Here is a 21,573-nt window from a genome sequence, read left to right on the forward strand (position 1 = left end):
GGTATGAACAACACTTTTGGATGCTTGTGTGTCTCTGTGAGGGAACCATCTTGTGTGTTTGTATGTGTGTGTGCTGATTACTAATGGCGTCTGACAGGAGACCATCAGATTTCTTCTTACTGGACCTGAAAGTTGTTTGGTACAAATGGAGTTTACAGAGAGGTTATTAGAGTTCACCTGATTGGCCAATAAGGTTTAATCATGGGTCCAGGAAAATTCATCTGTTTAGAAGAAGAAGAAAAAAAAGTAACACAACACATAAAATTCTTTTCTCCTAACAGCCCAAAAATGCACAGAATTACAGGAAAAATCAAGAAAACAAGTACAACAAAAGACTGTAATGGAGAATGTTAATTATTTCCATTTCGTTCACTCTTTCTCAGGAACTTACCATTCTGTTGTCATTACTAGGCCTAAATGAGCTACATAATGCTTTTATTTTGAAGGAAAATCAGGAGGGAAATTCAGCAGCTGGATTGTATTTATCAATATGCATGAACCTTTTTTTTTTATTGTTTTTCTCACTCTGTGCACATATTCAAATAAAATCAGAGTTCAAAACAGACCACAGTACGGCCACAAAATACAATCACATTCTGCTGAAGGACCACCATTACTAACAGGAATGAATATTTTGTACACCAGCCTGAAAAATATAAATCTTCAATATTTAGAACAGAAATCTGAATCTGGTTTGTACGTGACGAGGGAGTTTAAAATGAGCAGGTCAACATGAATATGATTTGAATGCAATGTGAGCATCCTAACAATATAATGAAGAATTTAATATTTCTACTGGATCATGTTCACCGAAGTTCTAAAACAGTCACGCAAAGATTGCCGTCTGACAAAAGCCATGAGGTCTATCATTCAGCAGTATCCTGCTAAACACAAAGGATACAACAAGTATACAACACAAAGTATATAAACGAATTGCATTTAAACTTACATTGACTGTGGAAACAGCACTGTTTTTGATTTAGTGACACTGGAATACAATTAGGGAGGTCACCTACTTGCAATTAGAAAAAGAAAAAAAAATCAGTGGTTAACTAGTGATCACATCGATTTTTTTTTCTATTTTTGACCCTATAGCACATGTCACCCTCAGACCCCGGGTCACCACCTGCCTCCTAATAGGCAGCCTGTCACCAAACGATCACTTACTTAAAATGACTTCAGTTACTCTCTGTAAACAACGGTAGACTGGTGGGTAATAAGCGAATGAATAATACAGAAAACAGAGATTGGAGACGGGAAACTGTTCTTGAAGTACAGAGAGAGATCGAGAGAGAGCTAGCTGTGCATGAAATGTGATTTTAATAGTCGTGGAAGCAAAACAGCAAAATTCATGACGACATTGATCAAATGTGAAGCGCAGTTTGCTGCTTCTTTTGCTGCTGGCTCGTGAATTTTGGTTGGAGAGACTAAACCTGCAGCTCAGAATCAGCGCAAAAAGACGTATTTACAGCGCGGACTGGACGCATCAGAATCGCTAAGCTCCGACAGCGTGTCCGTCTGCGGGCCGTCGGGTGAGAAAGCCGAGAAAGACAAAGCTGATTCTGATGCGTCGGTCTGTGTTTACGTCTTTGTGTGGAATCCGTGTACCTGCTCTCATCTGCTGTTTGGTTGTTGTTGAAATGGTTTTGTGAGCTTTAATCTGAGAATCTGGCGTTTCTGGCAAAACACAGTTATATTTAAAAGTCGATTCAGGATTTAATGAATTGATATCGCTTTATTCAAGCTAGTCACCTCACACTTCCACCTGCACTTTCAACTGGACCACGGCCAATCAGAGAGGTCCCGCCCCTGACTATCTCTGATTGGTTTAGTCCACGATAGGGGCATAATGTGTGTCTGTTGTTGACCACAGGAAAGGTTGCAGTTTTTTTTTTTTTTTTTTTGCTACCCGAACAGTTGGTCGCACAGGTGCAACCAAATATTTTTTTTAGTCGCACCACTGAAAAATTTGGTCGCATTTGCGACCAAATTGGTCGCACTCTAGGGCCCTGCATCTGTCGAAAACTAAATTCATGTTTTTATACCGAAATCTGAGCTGGCACACCAGATTTCTCTCAGAAGACAAAAATTATTCAAGCATAAAGGTCAACTAGATTCAATTAGCATACATTGAGTTAAAAACATATTGTGCAATTTATTTTGTTTTTTCTGGGGTATCATAGTGATAGACTCACAAGAACTCATGTATTAAATATCACTTGGCATTACAAGGTTAATTAAAAAAATAACAAATAATGGGCTTTACTGCTTTTTAAAACAAATACAACAATGCATTTGAAATTTCTTAAATAACAACAATCATAATATATTAATATCAAACATATCATTTTCATTAGAAAGCTTGCACATACTGGTGGACAGACCATTACAGACACATAAACATATATTTTGGTAATTACCTATACTGATCATTTTTTGTGTAAATGTGGCATAAACCTTTCTTTGGTTATTGGTCTAATAAATTTGTTAAGGACTGTATATTTCCACTAAATTTAAATATGAATGGATGCTGCTATTGCAATACCTCAGGGCATTTTTCCAATAATATATTTATTTTAGTGTATTTATTTATATATTTTAAACAAACATGACAAAAACAAACAACTATTCACAGTCAATGTCTTCTCAAGAGTCCACCCCAGAAAACAGTCCGACTGACTGTTTTATTAAATTGCGACCAGATCATTATATTTTCTCCTGTCTTCGTACTGTCAAAATCTGAACAAATAAAAACTGCATAGCAAAAATAACAAAAGTAATTTAGTCAACACAAATGAACTGTCATGATCCTGGGTCATTTTGACCCAGCGTTTTGTGTTTATTCTGATTTTCGTATTGGTTCTTAGGATTTGGTTCTTGTGTTTAGTGCTTGAGTGTTGCTTAAAACCTGATTTGCTTTTAAATTAGCCGAATAAAAGACATAACTTCTAAAGAATCTTATTGCAAGGAGGTCAACATGGACAATATAATTACCCGTCGCTAAAACATAAACCAACGCAATGGTAAAAACAGATTTTTAAAAAGACTTTTGTTCAGTCACTTACAGGCCTAGAGACGAGTTGATGAATGCTCACCAAATAACCAGAGAGTGGTAGTGAAATTGGAAAAAGTGCAACTCTTAAAGGAAACTGAAAAGGATCTCTGCTCCTTGGCACCCAAATCAACACATTTCTAAGGTAAAATGTTTCATTTTAAGGCAAACAGTTTTTTATTCAATGAGCGGGTCACCGACTGGTCTTTAAAGCTGGATGTCTGGGGCCTTAATCACAGCACTAGCAGTCTTTCGTGGGAATTTTGAAAATAGGAATTGTGACTAAATAATGACCGCTGTGTGTTTAAATACCCTTTACAGAGATCATAATAAATTACAAGAGAACATTAGACGTCTTGTAGTAATTGGTTTCGTAATGCTGGGATCTCTCTCTCTGACATTTCCATGAACCAGGTCTTGATGCTCTTCAGATGAACAAAGAGGAGAGAACAAGAGAACGGATGGAAGTCAAATTCTGCAGAGAAACTATGAAAATCTGCTGGACAGATGTCTCTCTTTCTCTCCCCATTTTCCCTATTTCTCAATACTTTTATTGAAATTTAAGGGGAAATCTCTCTCAAGTGTGCGAGCAGTATTTTCCCACACAGAGACGAGGATGCGCTGAGTTAGAACGTCCTCCAGCTTGTGTACTTGTGTAATTCCGCCTTCACACATACTCATAGGTTTTCGTCATTGATGGTAAAGTTCTCTTCACAGAGTTGACTTTCCATGAGTCAGTGTCTTCATGACAGTGCCAAATATGCGTATTTTTACTGGGGAAAACATCCCGTTTGTTCGACACAGTAACCAGTAGTAAGCCCTCTTCCCCTGAAATGTAACCTTTCCAAGAATTAGAGAGGTACGAAGCAGGATTTACACAGAGGAGGGGGATAAGGTTTCACAGTAACAGGAAGGAAAGTTGGGTGACAAAGAAGAGGAAATAAAGGTGGCATTAAGGTATGATTAAAACAGTTTGGGTGAGATGCAAAAGAGATTAAAGCGAGAGTTTTGAGGTGAAATGAAGATGAATTACCGGTGAAGGGAAAAGATATTAAGGTTAAAAATAAAGAAACCTAAGGAAAAATGGGGGTAGTGCCGAGATGGAATGACAAGAAGTTCAAAAATGAAGAAAGTGTTGAGGAAAGAAAGGGAAAAATATCAAGCAGAGGGGAACATGATAGATGAGAGAGAAGGAAATGAGGTGGTTGGAATTAGCATGGGATAATAAAGAAATCATTTAAGTGGTATGAGAGGAAAATGGAACAAAATGTGAGGCAGAGGAGAAGAAGAAAAAGTAGTAAGGAGGGGCGTAAATGAGGACGTGCTTTTAAAGTTTGACCATGTCTTCTGCAACTAAATGTTAAATGTTTGTCTATCCTACAGTGGGGCAAAAAAGTATTTAGTCAGCCACCGATTGTGCAAGTTCCCCCACCTAAAATGATGACAGAGGTCAGTAATTTGCACCAGAGGTACACTTCAACTGTGAGAGACAGAATGTGAAAAAAAAATCCATGAATCCACATGGTAGGATTTGTAAAGAATTTATACGTAAATCAGGGTGGAAAATAAGTATTTGGTCAATAACAAAAATACAACTCAATACTTTGTAACATAACCTTTGTTGGCAATAACAGAGGTCAAACGTTTACTATAGGTCTTTACCAGGTTTGCACACACAGTAGCTGGTATTTTGGCCCATTCCTCCATGCAGATCTTCTCGAGAGCAGTGATGTTTTGGGGCTGTCGCCGAGCAACACGGACTTTCAACTCCCGCCACAGATTTTCTATGGGGTTGAGGTCTGGAGACTGGCTAGGCCACTCCAGGACTTTCAAATGCTTCTTACGGAGCCACTCCTTTGTTGCCCGGGCGGTGTGTTTTGGATCATTGTCATGTTGGAAGACCCAGCCTCATTTCATCTTCAAAGTTCTCACTGATGGAAGGAGGTTTTGGCTCAAAATCTCACGATATATGGCCCCATTCATTCTGTCCTTAACACGGATCAGTCGTCCTGTCCCCTTGGCAGAAAAACAGCCCCATAGCATGATGTTTCCACCCCCATGCTTCACAGTAGGTATGGTGTTCTTGGGATGCAACTCAGTATTCTTCTTCCTCCAAACACGACGAGTTGAGTTTATACCAAAAAGTTCTACTTTGGTTTCATCTGACCACATGACATTCTCCCAATCCTCTGCTGTATCATCCATGTGCTCTCTGGCAAACTTCAGACGGGCCTGGACATGCACTGGCTTCAGCAGCGGAACACGTCTGGCACTGCGGGATTTGATTCCCTGCCGTTGTAGTGTGTTACTGATGGTGACCTTTGTTACTTTGGTCCCAGCTCTCTGCAGGTCATTCACCAGGTCCCCCCGTGTGGTTCTGGGATCTTTGCTCACTGTTCTCATGATCATTTTGACCCCACGGGATGAGATCTTGCGTGGAGCCCCAGATCGAGGGAGATTATCAGTGGTCTTGTATGTCTTCCATTTTCTGATGATTGCTCCCACAGTTGATTTTTTCACACCAAGCTGCTTGCCTATTGTAGATTCACTCTTCCCAGTCTGGTGCAGGTCTACAATACTTTTCCTGGTGTCCTTCGAAAGCTCTTTGGTCTTGGCCATGGCGGAGTTTGGAGTCTGACTGTTTGAGGCTGTGGACAGGTGTCTTTTATACAGATGATGAGTTCAAACAGGTGCCATTCATACAGGTAACGAGTGGGGACAGAAAAGCTTCTTACAGAAGATGTTACAGGTCTGTGAGAGCCAGAGATTTTCCTTGTTTGAGGTGACCAAATACTTATTTTCCACCCTGATTTACGAATAAATTCTTTACAAATCCTACCATGTGGATTCATGGATTTTTTTTTCACATTCTGTCTCTCACAGTTGAAGTGTACCTCTGGTGCAAATTACTGACCTCTGTCATCATTTTAAGTGGGGGAACTTGCACAATCGGTGGCTGACTAAATACTTTTTTACCCCACTTTACATGTGGAAGCAACTTGTCTTAGTGGAGATGCTGCACATTGTGGGGGTAATCAGTTATTAACGACACCCAGTTTGGCACCAATCCAGACAAAACTTGCAACAACTTTGCTGTGAATTATTCCAGCTTTTCAAACCTTATCTTGATTTTGTTAAAAAAATTTCCCCAGATTTTCCCCCATAGATAAACACGCGCGCGCGCACACACACACACACACACACACACACACACACACACACACACACACACATATTAGGGGTGCAACGATACTCGTATCGATATTGAACCGTTCGATACAGTGCTTTCGGTTCGGTACGCATATGTATTGAACAATACAAAATTTTTTATTTATTTTATCAACTTTTCTTCTGACGATGCTGTCTGTGTTGAGTGCTCAGTGGATCTGCGTTCGACTACTCCGCCTAGGCTGCACTGTCGAGCGCAGATCCACTGAGCGCAGCGCAAGCTAGCCAGACAGAAGCTAAGCAACATGGCAAACTGAACCTCCCCCACCCTCATTCAGATCTGGCTTTTGGAACTATTTAGGTCTTCATGTGACGTATGACCCTGAAGGTAAGCGCGTCATGGACAAAAGTAAAACAGTATGTTGGATGTGCCACGCAATGCTCAATTACATGGGTGGGAACTACTGCGTTAATGCAGTTAGCTCGTTAACGTGTTGATGCCGTCCAGCCCCATGCACGAGGCGATCCGCGGTAGCTTGTTAACGGAGATTTGCCGTGTTGTGGCGTTAACGTCATATCAGATTAACGCTGACAGCACTAGTGGGAACACAACGAATATGACTGCACATTTATGCCGACATCATCCTAGTGCAAAGACAAGTGGAAGCAGACAAAAACAACATGCACGCATGCTACAAACTTTACCCGAGTCATTTAGACAGTCGTTACCACGTGATCCTCCTTATAGGGACCTGATATGTTTAATATGCTGCTGAGAATATAGCCCAGAAGAAGCGTATAGTATAGCTTTTATTTTGGAAAGAGACATTTCTCTGTAATACACTCTCTTTTCCAAAGATGAGTGATTTCCCGATCTGATAGATTAATTTTTTTATTACTTTGTTGTTTCAGCAACATTAAATTTAAAAACTGCACTTTTGAGTTAAAATATATATTTATAATTTTAATAAATGACAAATTAAAAAAGCATGAACATTTTTTTGTATCGAAAAAACATCAAACCGTGACACCAAAGTATCGAACCGAACCGTGAACTTTGTGTATCGTTGCACCCCTAGTAAATATATATATATATATATATATATATATATATATATATATATATATATATATATATAGTCTTCCCTAAAATTATCAGGCAAGGTTTTCCATAAACTGTATTGGTGAACAGTACAGACACAGACGCCTGTTAATTAATTAAGTGTCCTCCAAATAAAATAGCCTATTATCACTTGAGTTTTAGGCTAATTAGCAGATATTAGCAGTGTTTTGTTTTTGCTTTAAAATACATTTTAAATCATAATCTCAGTTACAGTTTGTGGAAAACTGTTTCTACAATGGCTGAGATCAAAAGTACATGAACATCCAAAAGTGCTGATGCTATGAGTCTGGATAATGTAAAATGTGTAACTGTCCAGACCATTATGGTTCCAGGATTGTGATTATAAATCTAGATTTTCCGCTGTATCCCAGAATGAATGAAAGATTCAAATTGCATATCTCTTCATCTGTGACTGTACACCAAACACAATATTTCTGCCGCTGCTACAGTAAAGGGTCCTTTCATCTGAACGTTTACACGTTCTTGACAGGTAGGGTGAGTTCCAGGACTCAAGACCAATTCAAGTACAAAACCAAAGCAGACATTTTTTGTTTGGTCAAACAAGCAAGACACAACAACCAGATGCTGACACCATTTTCCCTTTTGTCTCTTTGACCAAATGGGCAGGAGGACAGACAGCGGTTTATTTCACTCTGCCACATTGTTTATTTGGCTGCTTGTGGGACACTAAACAAGTGATCTGTCGTTGGAGACGTTTTGTCCAACCACGTGCCAGCACGGCGACCTGAAGCTAAACAAGTTCAGAACATGATCCTAGTGGCTCTGGCGCCTGTACATGGCTTGTGAATTTATATTATTTTGATTCCAGACAGGACGTTTTGGGGAAAGATGTGCTGGAAGACCGAAATATACTTTGGTTTGACTCAAGAGTTGCAGCCGACGTCTGTGTCTGTTCTCCTGCTTAATGACATTTAGCCGAGTCTAAACAGTGTTCTGCAATAGCCTCAGAAGCTTCCACTATTAGTATCTGCCCTTTTATCAAAATATCTTTAGTTCAGTGCATTTCCACCAACTGCTTCCATTACAGGCCAATTTGCTTTGCCTGCTATTGAATTCTGATTTTTCCAGTAAAAGTGCTTATTTAAAAGGACATAAAAACAGTTACAGGAAACACTTGGATATGCACAAGTAATAAACCGACCAGGATCTATACAGAGGTATCTGTGGTAATCTCGTGTGATCTTCATGGTGTTAATTCAAGGTAAACACAAGAAATAGGGTTTAGTAAACTGGAGTAGAGCAGTTTTTATTAAGCAGGTGTGGACAACAGTGCTTTAGTGGTGGTCCAGTTTTAATGAAATTAAATGTTCTTTTATATGCCAATTTAACAACAAAAAAGATATTGGCTGATTTTTTTATTGCACGTTTGTTTTTGATTTCACCAGCAAGAAGAACTCTTAATAACACCAGATAGACTGCATAATGACCAGAAACAGACGTGTTTCTGAGTCATCCTTTATCATCATTAAATCTTCCATCTAATATGGTTGTGATCTTGCTTTGTGCTACACACATCTGTTAACCTTTGGGCAAAAAAAAAAGAAAAATCCCTCATGAAAATGTAAAAGCAAATTTATAGGTCAGGAAATTACCAAACTGTTAGAGCGATGCTTTCACTTGTCTCTGCAAAGAATGATGGGTGTGATGCTACCACCAGTTTTGGGGAAATTATGCTTAATTGGTACCGAGGGACCCAAAGTATGCTAGGAAAATATCCTGCACACTATTACACCGCCCCCACAGTCAGCCTGAACTATTAATAGAAGGCAGGCTGGATTCATGTTGTTTATGCCAAACCTTCCGACCCGACCATCTGAATGTTACTGAAGAAACTGAGACTCATCAGACCAGGAAATGCTTTTTTAAATTATCCATTGTTCAGTTTTAGTGGGCCTGTGTGAGTTGTAATCTCAGTTTCCTGCTCTTAGCTCACAGGAGCAGCACCCAGTGTGCTGTTTTAAAAAATGCATTAGCTATCCAGCTGCTTATTCCATGTGATTTTTAACTATTTGTTTTAATCTTTCCGTGACAAGTAAATGACTAAATGCCCACCACACTACAATGCCACTAGTAAACATGTATATATATGGGCAGATGGGCTGTATATGACACTGTATATGACACTGTAATATTGCCTGTTGGTTTGAAACCCAGTGCACTATCACCATATTATACGTCCTCTTTTTTTGTTGCTTATTTACCCGTTGACTAAGAGGATGTAGTGGGTGTAACGTTAGTTGTATTGGACGCTGCCATGCCGGATTTATTTTAGCCTAAATTACCATTTTTAGATAAAAGGCTGGAGTTCTAAGTTATCTGCTTTCATTATTAATTCGGTGGGACATGCCTGACAGCAACTAGTTTTTTTTTGTGAGATAATTTTAAAATGCACGAAAACATCAACACCAGCACAGACACAGGGGAGAGGCCCAGCTGAGTGACTGCAATTAGTGAGGTGAGGCTCAGCAGGTAGCTAGCTGCTGTCACTCAGAGCAGGGTTATTATTAAATTTAAGCCTTAACCACATCCAAATGAATGATTTATAAAAAACGAACCCCAACCACGTTACAGTTGTTAAGAAAAAAGACACTAGGTGAAAACTTTATTCTCTTCCAGGCTGCAAACATATTTTTTTGATGCTGTAAATTTGGACATATTTACATAGGAGTCTATGGGTACTAGCTTGCTTTTGAAGCCAGCTCGAAGGACTTCATTGGATTCAGGATTCATTGTTAAAATGCACCCAGACACAACATCTAAGCACTCTCAACATGACTTAGCGTGTCACTGCACAGACTCTAAAATGGCTTTTGGCTTTTTTTCCTCTCGAAATTAGGGTCAACGAAGTCTGTCTCAGAGATAATAATGAACATAAAACATGAACAGCTTGAAGAAAAAAACATGAAACAAAACAAGCCATGTGCTTTACACTCGGGGATGAAACTGATTAGGTCCCCACAGTGATAAACACACTGCAACATGAAGTTTCAATGAATACATATGCTGTGATACTGTAATCAACGAACAGCCCCGATCAGTTTGATCTCAATCGGTTTAGTCCCGGAAGCTTCAAAGAGCAAAAGAGCTTGGGATCGGAAGTGAAGCATGCTCATGTGCATCTTGTCCTGATGATCTCAAGATTCAATATGATTATCAAGAAGACCAGAATTTGAACTGGAAATATAACTTCCTCTGTTTCTCCAAAAGCACACTAAACTACATTTTCCTTTTTTTTCAAAAACTGAGTGCGCAGGAGTAACTGAATAGTGATGTGTCGGTCGTGAACGAAATGGCTCTTAGAGCTGGATCTTTGACGTGAATGACGCGAGCCGGCTTTGGAGTTTGTACGTCGTTTGAAGTTTGTATGTATTTTATCTCTAGGGGCCACTGTATATATTTATATATAAACATATATGAATGAAACCACTTTTTTTTTTACATTAGTAATTCCTTTTGTGCATAATTTCATATTATTGTTAATAATAAATTAATTAAAGCAACAAAACAACCTGAAGAGCCGGTTCGGAGCCGAAAGAGCCGGCTCATTTTAGTGAGCCGAACCGGAAGAGCCGGTTCTTTAAAAAGAGCCGGAAATCCCATCACTATTACTGAAGGTCTCTTTAACCTATGGATGACTCACAACTTTAGAATGGGGTTTTCATTTCTGTGTTGCAGTCTTCAAAAACCTGGCGGCACAATTTATGTTAAAATGAAACACGAATCCATCCAATCTGCTCTGGTACTGATTCTTGAAATCTTACTACAGCCTCTGCAGCTGAGTGGAATAGCTTGCATGCAATTTTGAGAGATTTGGTTTGGTTCCCTATTGGCTTAGGATGCCATTGCTCTCAAATGTTATCACCGTGTGGGTGCCAAAATCTCATAGAGGACCTTTTTGGACGTCCTCTATGAAATCTTGGATAGCCATCAAGCAAAAATACTTCTTAAAACTCTTAACCTTTAAACTGCAGATCTGGATGAACTTAATTTTCTCTTAAGATTCGACTTTAATAGCTTCAAGTGTAAGAACTGTGGTTAAACAAACCACCCCACACCCTTTCAAAAGAAAGAAAATGCAAATGCATTTATTGAGAGAATGGTGAATGGACATTAGGCGAGGTTTCCTCTCTTCCATTCAGAGACATATTTCACACTTGCAGGCTGTCAGTCTTAAACATACCAACACTGGAAATATTAAACACCTTGCTTAAGAGCACCTTGAGGGGAAAAGGGATTGTTTAAAGGAGGGAAAATATTTTTTATTCACTCTCTTTGCTTTATTGTTCTTAACTGGGTTTTATGTCTAGTTTCTATCTTAAGGCTGCTGCCATTTCCTTAGATTAAAGGTTTTGAAATGCAGAACATTTTTTGGATATATACATTAGGCATCAAAGTATTTTCTGTTGAGCTAAAGCTTAATATCCCCAAGTAGTAAAGTCTGAAAGAAAAGCTGGAAACACATTACCTTGCTTGTACAAAAGGATCTGTTTAATTGCTGGGGTTTTAAACTATTGAGGCCTGTTTTCTGTCAATTTTTAGAGTTCTGGCTTTAGTACAGCTTCACAACTTCTGCTTGCTTTTTTTTTAAGTAGCCAGGCTCATTTGGGATTGTCACATCCACTGAGTGTTCAAGTTTTATTTTTAATCAATTATATTTCTGGTCCTAATTGAACACTTTGCTGCTGAACGTAGAACAACAGATGTTTTCACAGGACTCTATATGTAAAAAAAAAAAACCCAAGTACTTATTGTGATTTAGTTGCTTTTAAAATGACCTTTAGCAGCAATAACTTGATGGAATTTGTTTCTGTATGACTTCAGTCTATCAGCTTCTCACATCATTGTGAGGAATGCTAGCCCACTAGTTTTTACTTGCATTGCTTCAGTTCATTGAGGTTTGCAGGCATTCGGTTTTGCACAGTTCTCTTAAGTTCCCACCACAGTATTTCAAACTGGTCTGAACGACTTTGACTGGACTTTTGCAGCACCTTGATTCATTCCTTTTTCTGTCATTTTGTTGTAGAATTGCTGCTGTATTTGAGATCATTGTAAAGTTATATGACACAGTTTGATTAGCTGTTGGACAAATGGTCTCAAATTTGACTCTAGAATTCTTTAGTAGACAGACAGGTTCATGGTCGAGTTAATTACTGCAATGTGCCCAATTCTCTAAGGCCACGTTCACACTGCAGGTCTTAATGCTCAATTCCAATCCGATTTTTTTGTCTGCGTGTTCACACTACAAATAAAATGCGACAGCAAACGCGCTCTAGTGTGAACGCTGAAAGCGGCCCGCATGCGCAAAAGAAGACTCAGGAGGTGGTGCAGGTCATCTACTAAGCAGAAGGTTGGTAGAAGGTTGATTATTCAAACCTTGTGCTTGCCAAATTATCCTCTGGCAAGATACTGAACCCCAAGTTGCTCTTTGATGTGTCCATCTGAGCGTGAATGTTAGACAGAAAGCACTAAGTTAGAAAAAGCTTTGAAGAAAACAGGCTTGTGTGATTGAGGCATAGTGCAAACACCGCTTTGAGGGCTCAAGTAAAGTAGAAAAGGCATCCTTGAGAGACGAACAGCCACATCTTTGCTCACATCTACGGCTAGTTAATCTAACAAGATTGTCTTTGGACTATAGGAAAGAACCGGGAGAACATCCACATGCTAAGAGACAGGTCTAATTACTGAACAATGTCTAGTTCAGTGACTCAAAGTAGAAGAAGCAACATAACTGTCAGTGATAAAGATCATTTGAGTGATAATTAACAATTCTACTTAGCACCAAATAAAAAAAAAAGTCACCTCAAGGCACATTATATTGTAAAACAAAGATCATACAATAATACAGTTGGCAACAGTGGGAAGGAAAAACTCCTCCAACAGGAAGCAATCTCTATTAGAACCAGGCTCAGGGAGGGGCAGCCATCTGCCATGACTAGAACAGACAAACTGTGGAAGATATTCAAAACCTTTGCATTTGTCACAAAGAGTAAAATTAGTTACTGAGACCAACATTTTTTTCCCAGGCTGTGAATATGTAAAACTTCGGAATTCCAACACGGCAGGTTTATGGACCGACTGATTTTTAGAGCCAACCTCAGGTGGGCACTTAAGCAACTGTTTTAAGAACTTCTAAAATGAGTTCATTTGAGGTTGGTGTTTAATATGAATTAAAAATTTCATCCAGTAAACTCTGGGTGTACTTTGCAGCTCAAACACGGATGAACTGTTGATGGACAAACATCAGCTCTTTAGGGAAATAAATCTCTTCCATTAATCATTGGTTTCAGCGAATGGCGGCTTGAACTCTACAACCACCCGACTCTGGTTTCGGGGTTTTGCCAACACAGAGTTCAAGTGTATGAACCTCTCTCTGACCCCCACCTCCCCTTTCTCCTAAAACACACAGAAATTCTGTTCTCCCCATTATATAAAATCTTGGACGGCTCTAAATCTACATTTTTCTCGGCCTATGAACTAGCCTCAGAAATGTGTATAAAATTCACAGCAGTGCGAATTACTGGCTGATGGGATTCACTGCAGCTCTCTTCAAAAACCCTCCTGTGTTCAAAGGGTTTCACCCTTTTGCTAACCTCCCTTACCTTCTTTCGTTCTCCTTTTGCTTTCAGTGCTCTTTTGCCCCTCTGTACCCTTTTTCTTTCTCCCTTCTGATTTGCAGACTATTTATTCCCACAATTTTATTTGCTCTTTCATAATTCAGCCCAGTCTGTCATCCACCCTTCCATGTGACTTTCTTGATCTTCCAGTGCTTCTTTCCAGCTGGCAATTCCCCTTTAATAGTGAGCCAGTGGCCTTTCACAATCTGTTTCACAGAGACGATAGAGACCTGGAGAGATTTTAGAGTTTAAAAAGAAAAAGACTGAAAGATAGTCAAGAGATATTGGGAGAAGGAGAGGAGCTGCAGTGTGGAAAGATAGCAGTGGAAAAAACATATTTGCAATGAAAATTTTACTTTTCTGCTGCTTTATTTTAACTCACTTAATTTCAGACTGAATTATAGTATTTTATTATGCAACTAGAAAGTGCATTTTCTGAAGAAACTGCAGTGTGAATGCTTGAATCTGAATGTATGCACTGAAATGAATTAATTGCTGAATTTTGAGTTAAAAATATTGAATGAGATTAAAAAAAACCCAAAAAAAACCTGAATTTAACCTGAAAACAAAGGTGCTGAACTGCTAAAAGCTGAAGGTTACACAGAAGAAGGAGTTGGAAAAAAACTGAAAATGTTTTAAATGTAAATTAGAAAACCCTAAGAAATGAGAAAAGAACATTTAGAGTCAGAAAACATCTGAATGAATATTAAAAGGTCATATTCTTTGAATCACTGAATGACTCAAATGTGATCCCTCCACTTTGATCCACACAGTTTAAAAAGTTTAAATGCCTGAGCTTTGAAAGATACGGTGTTGGAAAGAGAACAATAATGGCGACAATTTGAGGGTAAAATGATGGCTGTAACACTGTGGACACAGCAGCAGTTGAAAGAGAAGTGCTTAAGATGAATCTTGGTACAGTGGCAGGCAGAGCTCGTTAAGCAGGCAGGTGTGAGCCTGGTTGCTATAGTGACCGCACCCAATGGCTCCATACACACGGACACAGACATGCGCCTCACTTTTGCTGCTTAAAATGAACAGAAAAGTCAGGCCGAAACAAATCGTTCCCAAATGAAAAGTAAAAGTCGTATTGACAAAATTCTTTCACCGTGAGCGACAGCAGCTTCTAGTCTACTGAATTCTCAGTTTTCATGCCTGTGGAGTTTATTATATGGACGTGGTGACAGTGGAAAGACACCATGCTCTTCTGATTTTCAAACCAACCTTCTGAGCCATTTTAACATTAGAGTCTATGGAAGAGTTGGAGGGAGGAGGCTGTGCATTGGTGACATTTATGAAAGAACCATAACACCTAGTACAATAGTAAACACATTGGATGAAAGAGGACAGCCATGGCTACGTTTTGAGGGTAAAATCATACCTGTAGAGCAAACGCTGCGGACACAGCAGCAGTTTTAAAAAAGATTTTAAGATTAATTTTTTTGCTCCTCTCACTCTAGCAGTTGAGCTGTCTCACTCTAGCCCCAACATTCCGTCCCATACACACCCATTATAAACTCTGAAACGGGTGAAAAAACATCATGAAACTTAAACTGGAACTGAAGAAAAAGTATAATAGATATTGAAAAGATAAATACAAGTTGAATAGTTGAATGTCTTGTCTTCGTTTTAAAGTTTGAATGGTGGCTCTATGTCAATGTATGTGGAAGTAGTAAGAGTTTAAAAATGAGTAAGTTGAATGAGAATTTGAAGGGTCTCCCCATTGAAATACATGGGAAATTTTTGTTGAATAAAGTTGAATAAAATTAAAAATATAAATGTTAAAAATGAGAAAAGTAGAAGCAGTCATGTCCAAAAGAATAGGAATCTAACGATGTTTGAATGGTTTTTCTAAGTTGAACGGTTTTGAAGGAGTTAGATGCCAAAAAACGTACGGAATATATAATAATAAAGATTTGAACTAGAAAGTGCATTTTCTGAAGAAACTGCAGTGTGAATGCTTGAATCTGAATGTATGCACTGAAATGAATTAATTGCGGAATTTTGAGTTAAAACTTTTTTAATGAGATAAAAAAAAAAAAAAATTTAACCTGAAAACAAAAGTGCTGAACTGCTAAAAGCTGAAGGTTACACAGAAGAAGAAGTTGGAAAAAAGCTGAAAATGTTTTAATTGTAAATTAGAAAAACCTAAGAAATGAGAAAAGAACATTTAGAGTCAGAAAACATCTGAATGAATATTAAAAGGTCATATTCTTTGAATCACTGAATGACTCAAATGTGATCCCTCCACTTTGATCCACACAGTTTAAAAAGTTTAAATGCCTGAGCTTTGAAAGATACGGTGTTGGAAAGAGAACAATAATGGCGACAATTTGAGGGTAAAATGATGGCTGTAACACTGTGGACACAGCAGCAGTTGAAAGAGAAGTGCTTAAGATGAATCTTGGTACAGTGGCAGGCAGAGCTCGTTAAGCAGGCAGGTGTGAGCCTGGTTGCTATAGTGACCGCACCCAATGGCTCCATACACACGTACACAGACATGCGCCTCACTTTTGCTGCTTAAAATGAACAGAAAAGTCAGGCCGAAACAAATCGTTCCCAAATGAAAAGTAAAAGTCGTATTGACGAAATTCTTTCACCGTGAGCGACAGCAATGTCTAGTCTACCTAATTCTCAGTTTTCATGCCTGTGGAGCTTATTATATGGACGTGGTGACAGTGGAAAGACACCATGCTCTTCTGATTTTCAAACGAACCTTCTGAGCCATTTTAACATTAGAGTCTATGGAAGAGTTGGAGGGAGGAGGCTGTGCATTGGTGACATTTATGAAAGAACCATAACACCTAGGACAATAGTAAACACATTGGATGAAAGAGGACAGCGATGGCTACGTTTTGAGGGTAAAATCATACCTGTAGAGCAAACGCTGCAGACACAGCAGCAGTTTTAAAAAAGATTTTAAGATTAATTTTTTTGCTCCTCTCACTCTAGCAGTTGAGCTGCCTCACTCTAGCCCCAACATTCCGTCCCATACACACCCATTATAAACTCTGAAACGGGTGAAAAAACATCATGAAACTTAAACTGGAACTGAAGAAAAAGTATAATAGATATTGAAAAGATAAATACAAGTTGAATAGTTGAATGTCTTGTCTTCGTTTTAAAGTTTGAATGGTGGCTCTATGTCAATGTATGTGGAAGTAGTAAGAGTTTAAAAATGAGTAAGTTGAATGAGGATTTGAAGGGTCTCTCCATTGAAATACATTATAAATTTTTGTTAAATAAAGTTGAATAAAATTAAAAATATAAATGTTAAAAATGAGAAAAGTAGAAGCATTCATGTCCAAAAGAATAGGAATCTAACGGTGTTTGAATGGTTTTTCTAAGTTGAGCGGTTTTGAAGGAGTGAGATGCCAAAAAACGTACGGAATATATAACTAGAAAGTGCATTTTCTGAAGAAACTGCAGTGTGAATGCTTGAATCTGAATGTATGCACTGAAATGAATTAATTACTGAATTTAAGTTAAAAATCTTGAATGAGATAAAAAAAAAAAAACGAATTTAACCTGAAAACAAAAGTGCTGAACTGCTAAAAGCTGAAGGTTACACAGAAGAAGAAGTTGGAAAAAAGCTGAAAATGTTTTAATTGTAAATTAGAAAAACCTAAGAAATGAGAAAATAACATTTAGAGTCAGAAAACATCTGAAAGAATATTAAAAGGTCATATTCTTTGAATCACTGAATGACTAAAATGTGATCCCTCCACTTGGACCCACACAGTTTAAAAAGTTTACATCTCTGAGCTTTGAAAGACAAGATGTTGGAAAAAGAACAACGATGGCGACGTTTTGAGGGTAAAATGATGGCTGTGACACTGTGGACACAGCAGCAGTTGAAAGAGAAGTGCTTAAGATAAATCTTGGCAGAGAGAGAGAGAGAGAGAGAGAGAGCTCGTTAAGCAGGCAGGTGTGAGCCTGGTTGCTATAGTGACTGCACCCAATGGCTCCATACACACGACACAGACATGCACCTCACTTTTGCTCCTTAAAATGAACAGAAAAGTCAGGCCGAAACAAATCGTTCCCAAATGAAAAGTAAAAGTCGTATTGACGAAATTCTTTCACCGTGAGCGACAGCAGCTTCTAGTCTACCAAATTCTCAGTTTTCATGTCTGTGGAGTTTATTATATGGACGTGGTGACAGTGGAAAGACACCATGCTCTTCTGATTTTCAAACGAACCTTCTGAGCCATTTTAACATTGGAGTCTATGGAAGAGTTGGAGGGAGGAGGCTGTGCATTGGCGACATTTATGAAAGAACCATAACACCTAGTACAATAGTAAACACATTGGATGAAAGAGGACAGAGATGGCTACGTTTTGAGGGTAAAATCATACCTGTAGAGCAAACGCTGAGGACACAGCAGCAGTTTTAAAAAAGATTTTAAGATTAATTTTTTTGCTCCTCTCACTCTAGCAGTTGAGCTGTCTCACTCTAGCCCCAACATTCCGTCCCATACACACCCATTATAAACTCTGAAACGGGTGAAAAAACATCATGAAACTTAAACTGGAACTGAAGAAAAAGTATAATAGATATTGAAAAGATAAATACAAGTTGAATAGTTGAATGTCTTGTCTTCGTTTTAAAGTTTGAATGGTGGCTCTATGTCAATGTATGTGGAAGTAGATACAGTTTAAAGAGGAGGAAGTTGAATGAGAATTTGAAGGGTCTCCCCATTGAAATACATTATAAATTTTTGTTGAAAAAAGTTGAATAAAATTAAAAATATAAATGTTAAAAATGAGAAAAATAGAAGCAATGTTGTCCAAAAGAATAGGAATCTAACGGTGTTTGAATGGTTTTTCTAAGTTGAACGGTTTTGAAGGAGATAGATTACAAAAAACGTACGGAATACAGAATAATAATAAAATAGAACTAGAAAGTGCATTTTCTGAAGAAACTGCAGTGTGAATGCTTGAATCTGAATGTATGCACTGAAATGAATTAATTGCTGAATTTTGAGTTAAAAATATTGAATGAGATTAAAAAAAAACAAAAAAAAACAAAACGAATTTAACCTGAAAACAAAGGTGCTGAACTGCTAAAAGCTGAAAGTTACACAGAAGAAGGAGTTGGAAAAAAACTGAAAATGTTTTAAATGTAAATTAGAAAACCCTAAGAAATGAGAAAAGAACATTTAGAGTCAGAAAACATCTGAATGAATATTAAAAGGTCATATTCTTTGAATCACTGAATGACTCAAATGTGATCCCTCCACTTTGATCCACACAGTTTAAAAAGTTTAAATGCCTGAGCTTTGAAAGATACGGTGTTGGAAAGAGAACAATAATGGCGACAATTTGAGGGTAAAATGATGGCTGTAACACTGTGGACACAGCAGCAGTTGAAAGAGAAGTGTTTAAGATGAATCTTGGCACAGTGGCAGGCAGAGCTCGTTAAGCAGGCAGGTGTGAGCCTGGTTGCTATAGTGACCGCACCCAATGGCTCCATACACACGTACACAGACATGCGCCTCACTTTTGCTGCTTAAAATGAACAGAAAAGTCAGGCCGAAACAAATCGTTCCCAAATGAAAAGTAAAAGTCGTATTGACAAAATTCTTTCACCGTGAGCGACAGCAGCTTCTAGTCTACTGAATTCTCAGTTTTCATGCCTGTGGAGTTTATTATATGGACATGGTGACAGTGGAAAGACACCATGCTCTTCTGATTTTCAAACGAACCTTCTGAGCCATTTTAACATTAGAGTCTATGGAAGAGTTGGAGGGAGGAGGCTGTGCATTGGTGACATTTACGAAAGAACCATAACACCTAGGACAATAGTAAACACATTGGATGAAAGAGGACAGCGATGGCTACGTTTTGAGGGTAAAATCATACCTGTAGAGCAAACGCTGCGGACACAGCAGCAGTTTTAAAAAAGATTTTAAGATTAATTTTTTTGCTCCTCTCACTCTAGCAGTTGAGCTGTCTCACTCTAGCCCCAACATTCCGTCCCATACACACCCATTATAAACTCTGAAACGGGTGAAAAAACATCATGAAACTTAAACTGGAACTGAAGAAAAAGTATAATAGATATTGAAAAGATAAATACAAGTTGAATAGTTGAATGTCTTGTCTTCGTTTTAAAGTTTGAATGGTGGCTCTATGTCAATGTATGTGGAAGTAGTAAGAGTTTAAAAATGAATAAGTTGAATGAGAATTTGAAGGGTCTCCCCATTGAAATACATGGGAAATTTTGGGAAATTTTTGTTGAATAAAGTTGAATAAAATTAAAAATATAAATGTTAAAAATGAGAAAAATAGAAGCAGTCATGTCCAAAAGAAGAGGAATCTAATGGTGTTTGAATGGTTTTTCTAAGTTGAACGGTTTTGAAGGAGTAGGAGTACAAAAAACGTACGGAATACAGAATAAAATAGAATAAAGATTAGAAGAACAATACTGTGAATGCTTTTCAAGCATTCACACTAATAAAGATTAGAAGAACAATACTGTGAATGCTTTTCAAGCATTCACACTAACTAGAAAGTGCATTTTCTGAAGAAACTGCAGTGTGAATGCTTGAATCTGAATGTATGCATTGAAATGAAATAATTACTGAATTTAAGTTAAAAATTTTGAATGAGATAAAAAAAAAAAAACCCCGAATTTAACCTGAAAACAAAAGTGCTGAACTGCTAAAAGCTGAAGGTTACACAGAAGAAGAAGTTGGAAAAAAGCTGAAAATGTTTTAATTGTAAATTAGAAAAACCTAAGAAATGAGAAAAGAACATTTAGAGTCAGAAAACATCTGAAAGAATATTAAAAGGTCATATTCTTTGAATCACTGAATGACTAAAATGTGATCCCTCCACTTGGACCCACACAGTTTAAAAAGTTTACATCTCTGAGCTTTGAAAGACAAGATGTTGGAAAAAGAACAACGATGGCGACGTTTTGAGGGTAAAATGATGGCTTTAACACTGTGGACACAGCAGCAGTTGAAAGAGAAGTGTTTAAGATGAATCTTGGCAGAGTGGCAGAGAGAGCTCGTTAAGCAGGCAGGTGTGAGCCTGGTTGCTATAGTGACCGCACCCAATGGCTCCATACACACGGACACAGACATGCACCTCACTTTTGCTGCTTAAAATGAACAGAAAAGTCAGGCCGAAACAAATCGTTCCCAAATGAAAAGTAAAAGTCGTATTGACAAAATTCTTTCACTGTGAGCGACAGCAATGTCTAGTCTACCAAATTCTCAGTTTTCATGTCTGTGGAGTTTATTATATGGACGTGGTGACAGTGTAAAGACACCATGCTCTTCTGATTTTCAAACGAACCTTCTGAGCCATTTTAACATTAGAGTCTATGGAAGAGTTGGAGGGAGGAGGCTGTGCATTGGTGACATTTATGAAAGAACCATAACACCTAGGACAATAGTAAACACATTGGATGAAAGAGGACAGCCATGGCTACGTTTTGAGGGTAAAATCATACCTGTAGAGCAAACGCTGCGGACACAGCAGCAGTTTTAAAAAAGATTTTAAGATTAATTTTTTTGCTCCTCTCACTCTAGCAGTTGAGCTGCCTCACTCTAGCCCCAACATTCCGTCCCATACACACCCAT

Source organism: Copadichromis virginalis, linkage group LG3 (genome assembly GCF_057382275.1).
Source record: "Copadichromis virginalis isolate Kocher_CV1m ecotype Utaka linkage group LG3, C_Virginalis_male_GT1.1, whole genome shotgun sequence".
Taxonomy (NCBI): Eukaryota; Metazoa; Chordata; class Actinopteri; order Cichliformes; family Cichlidae; genus Copadichromis; species Copadichromis virginalis.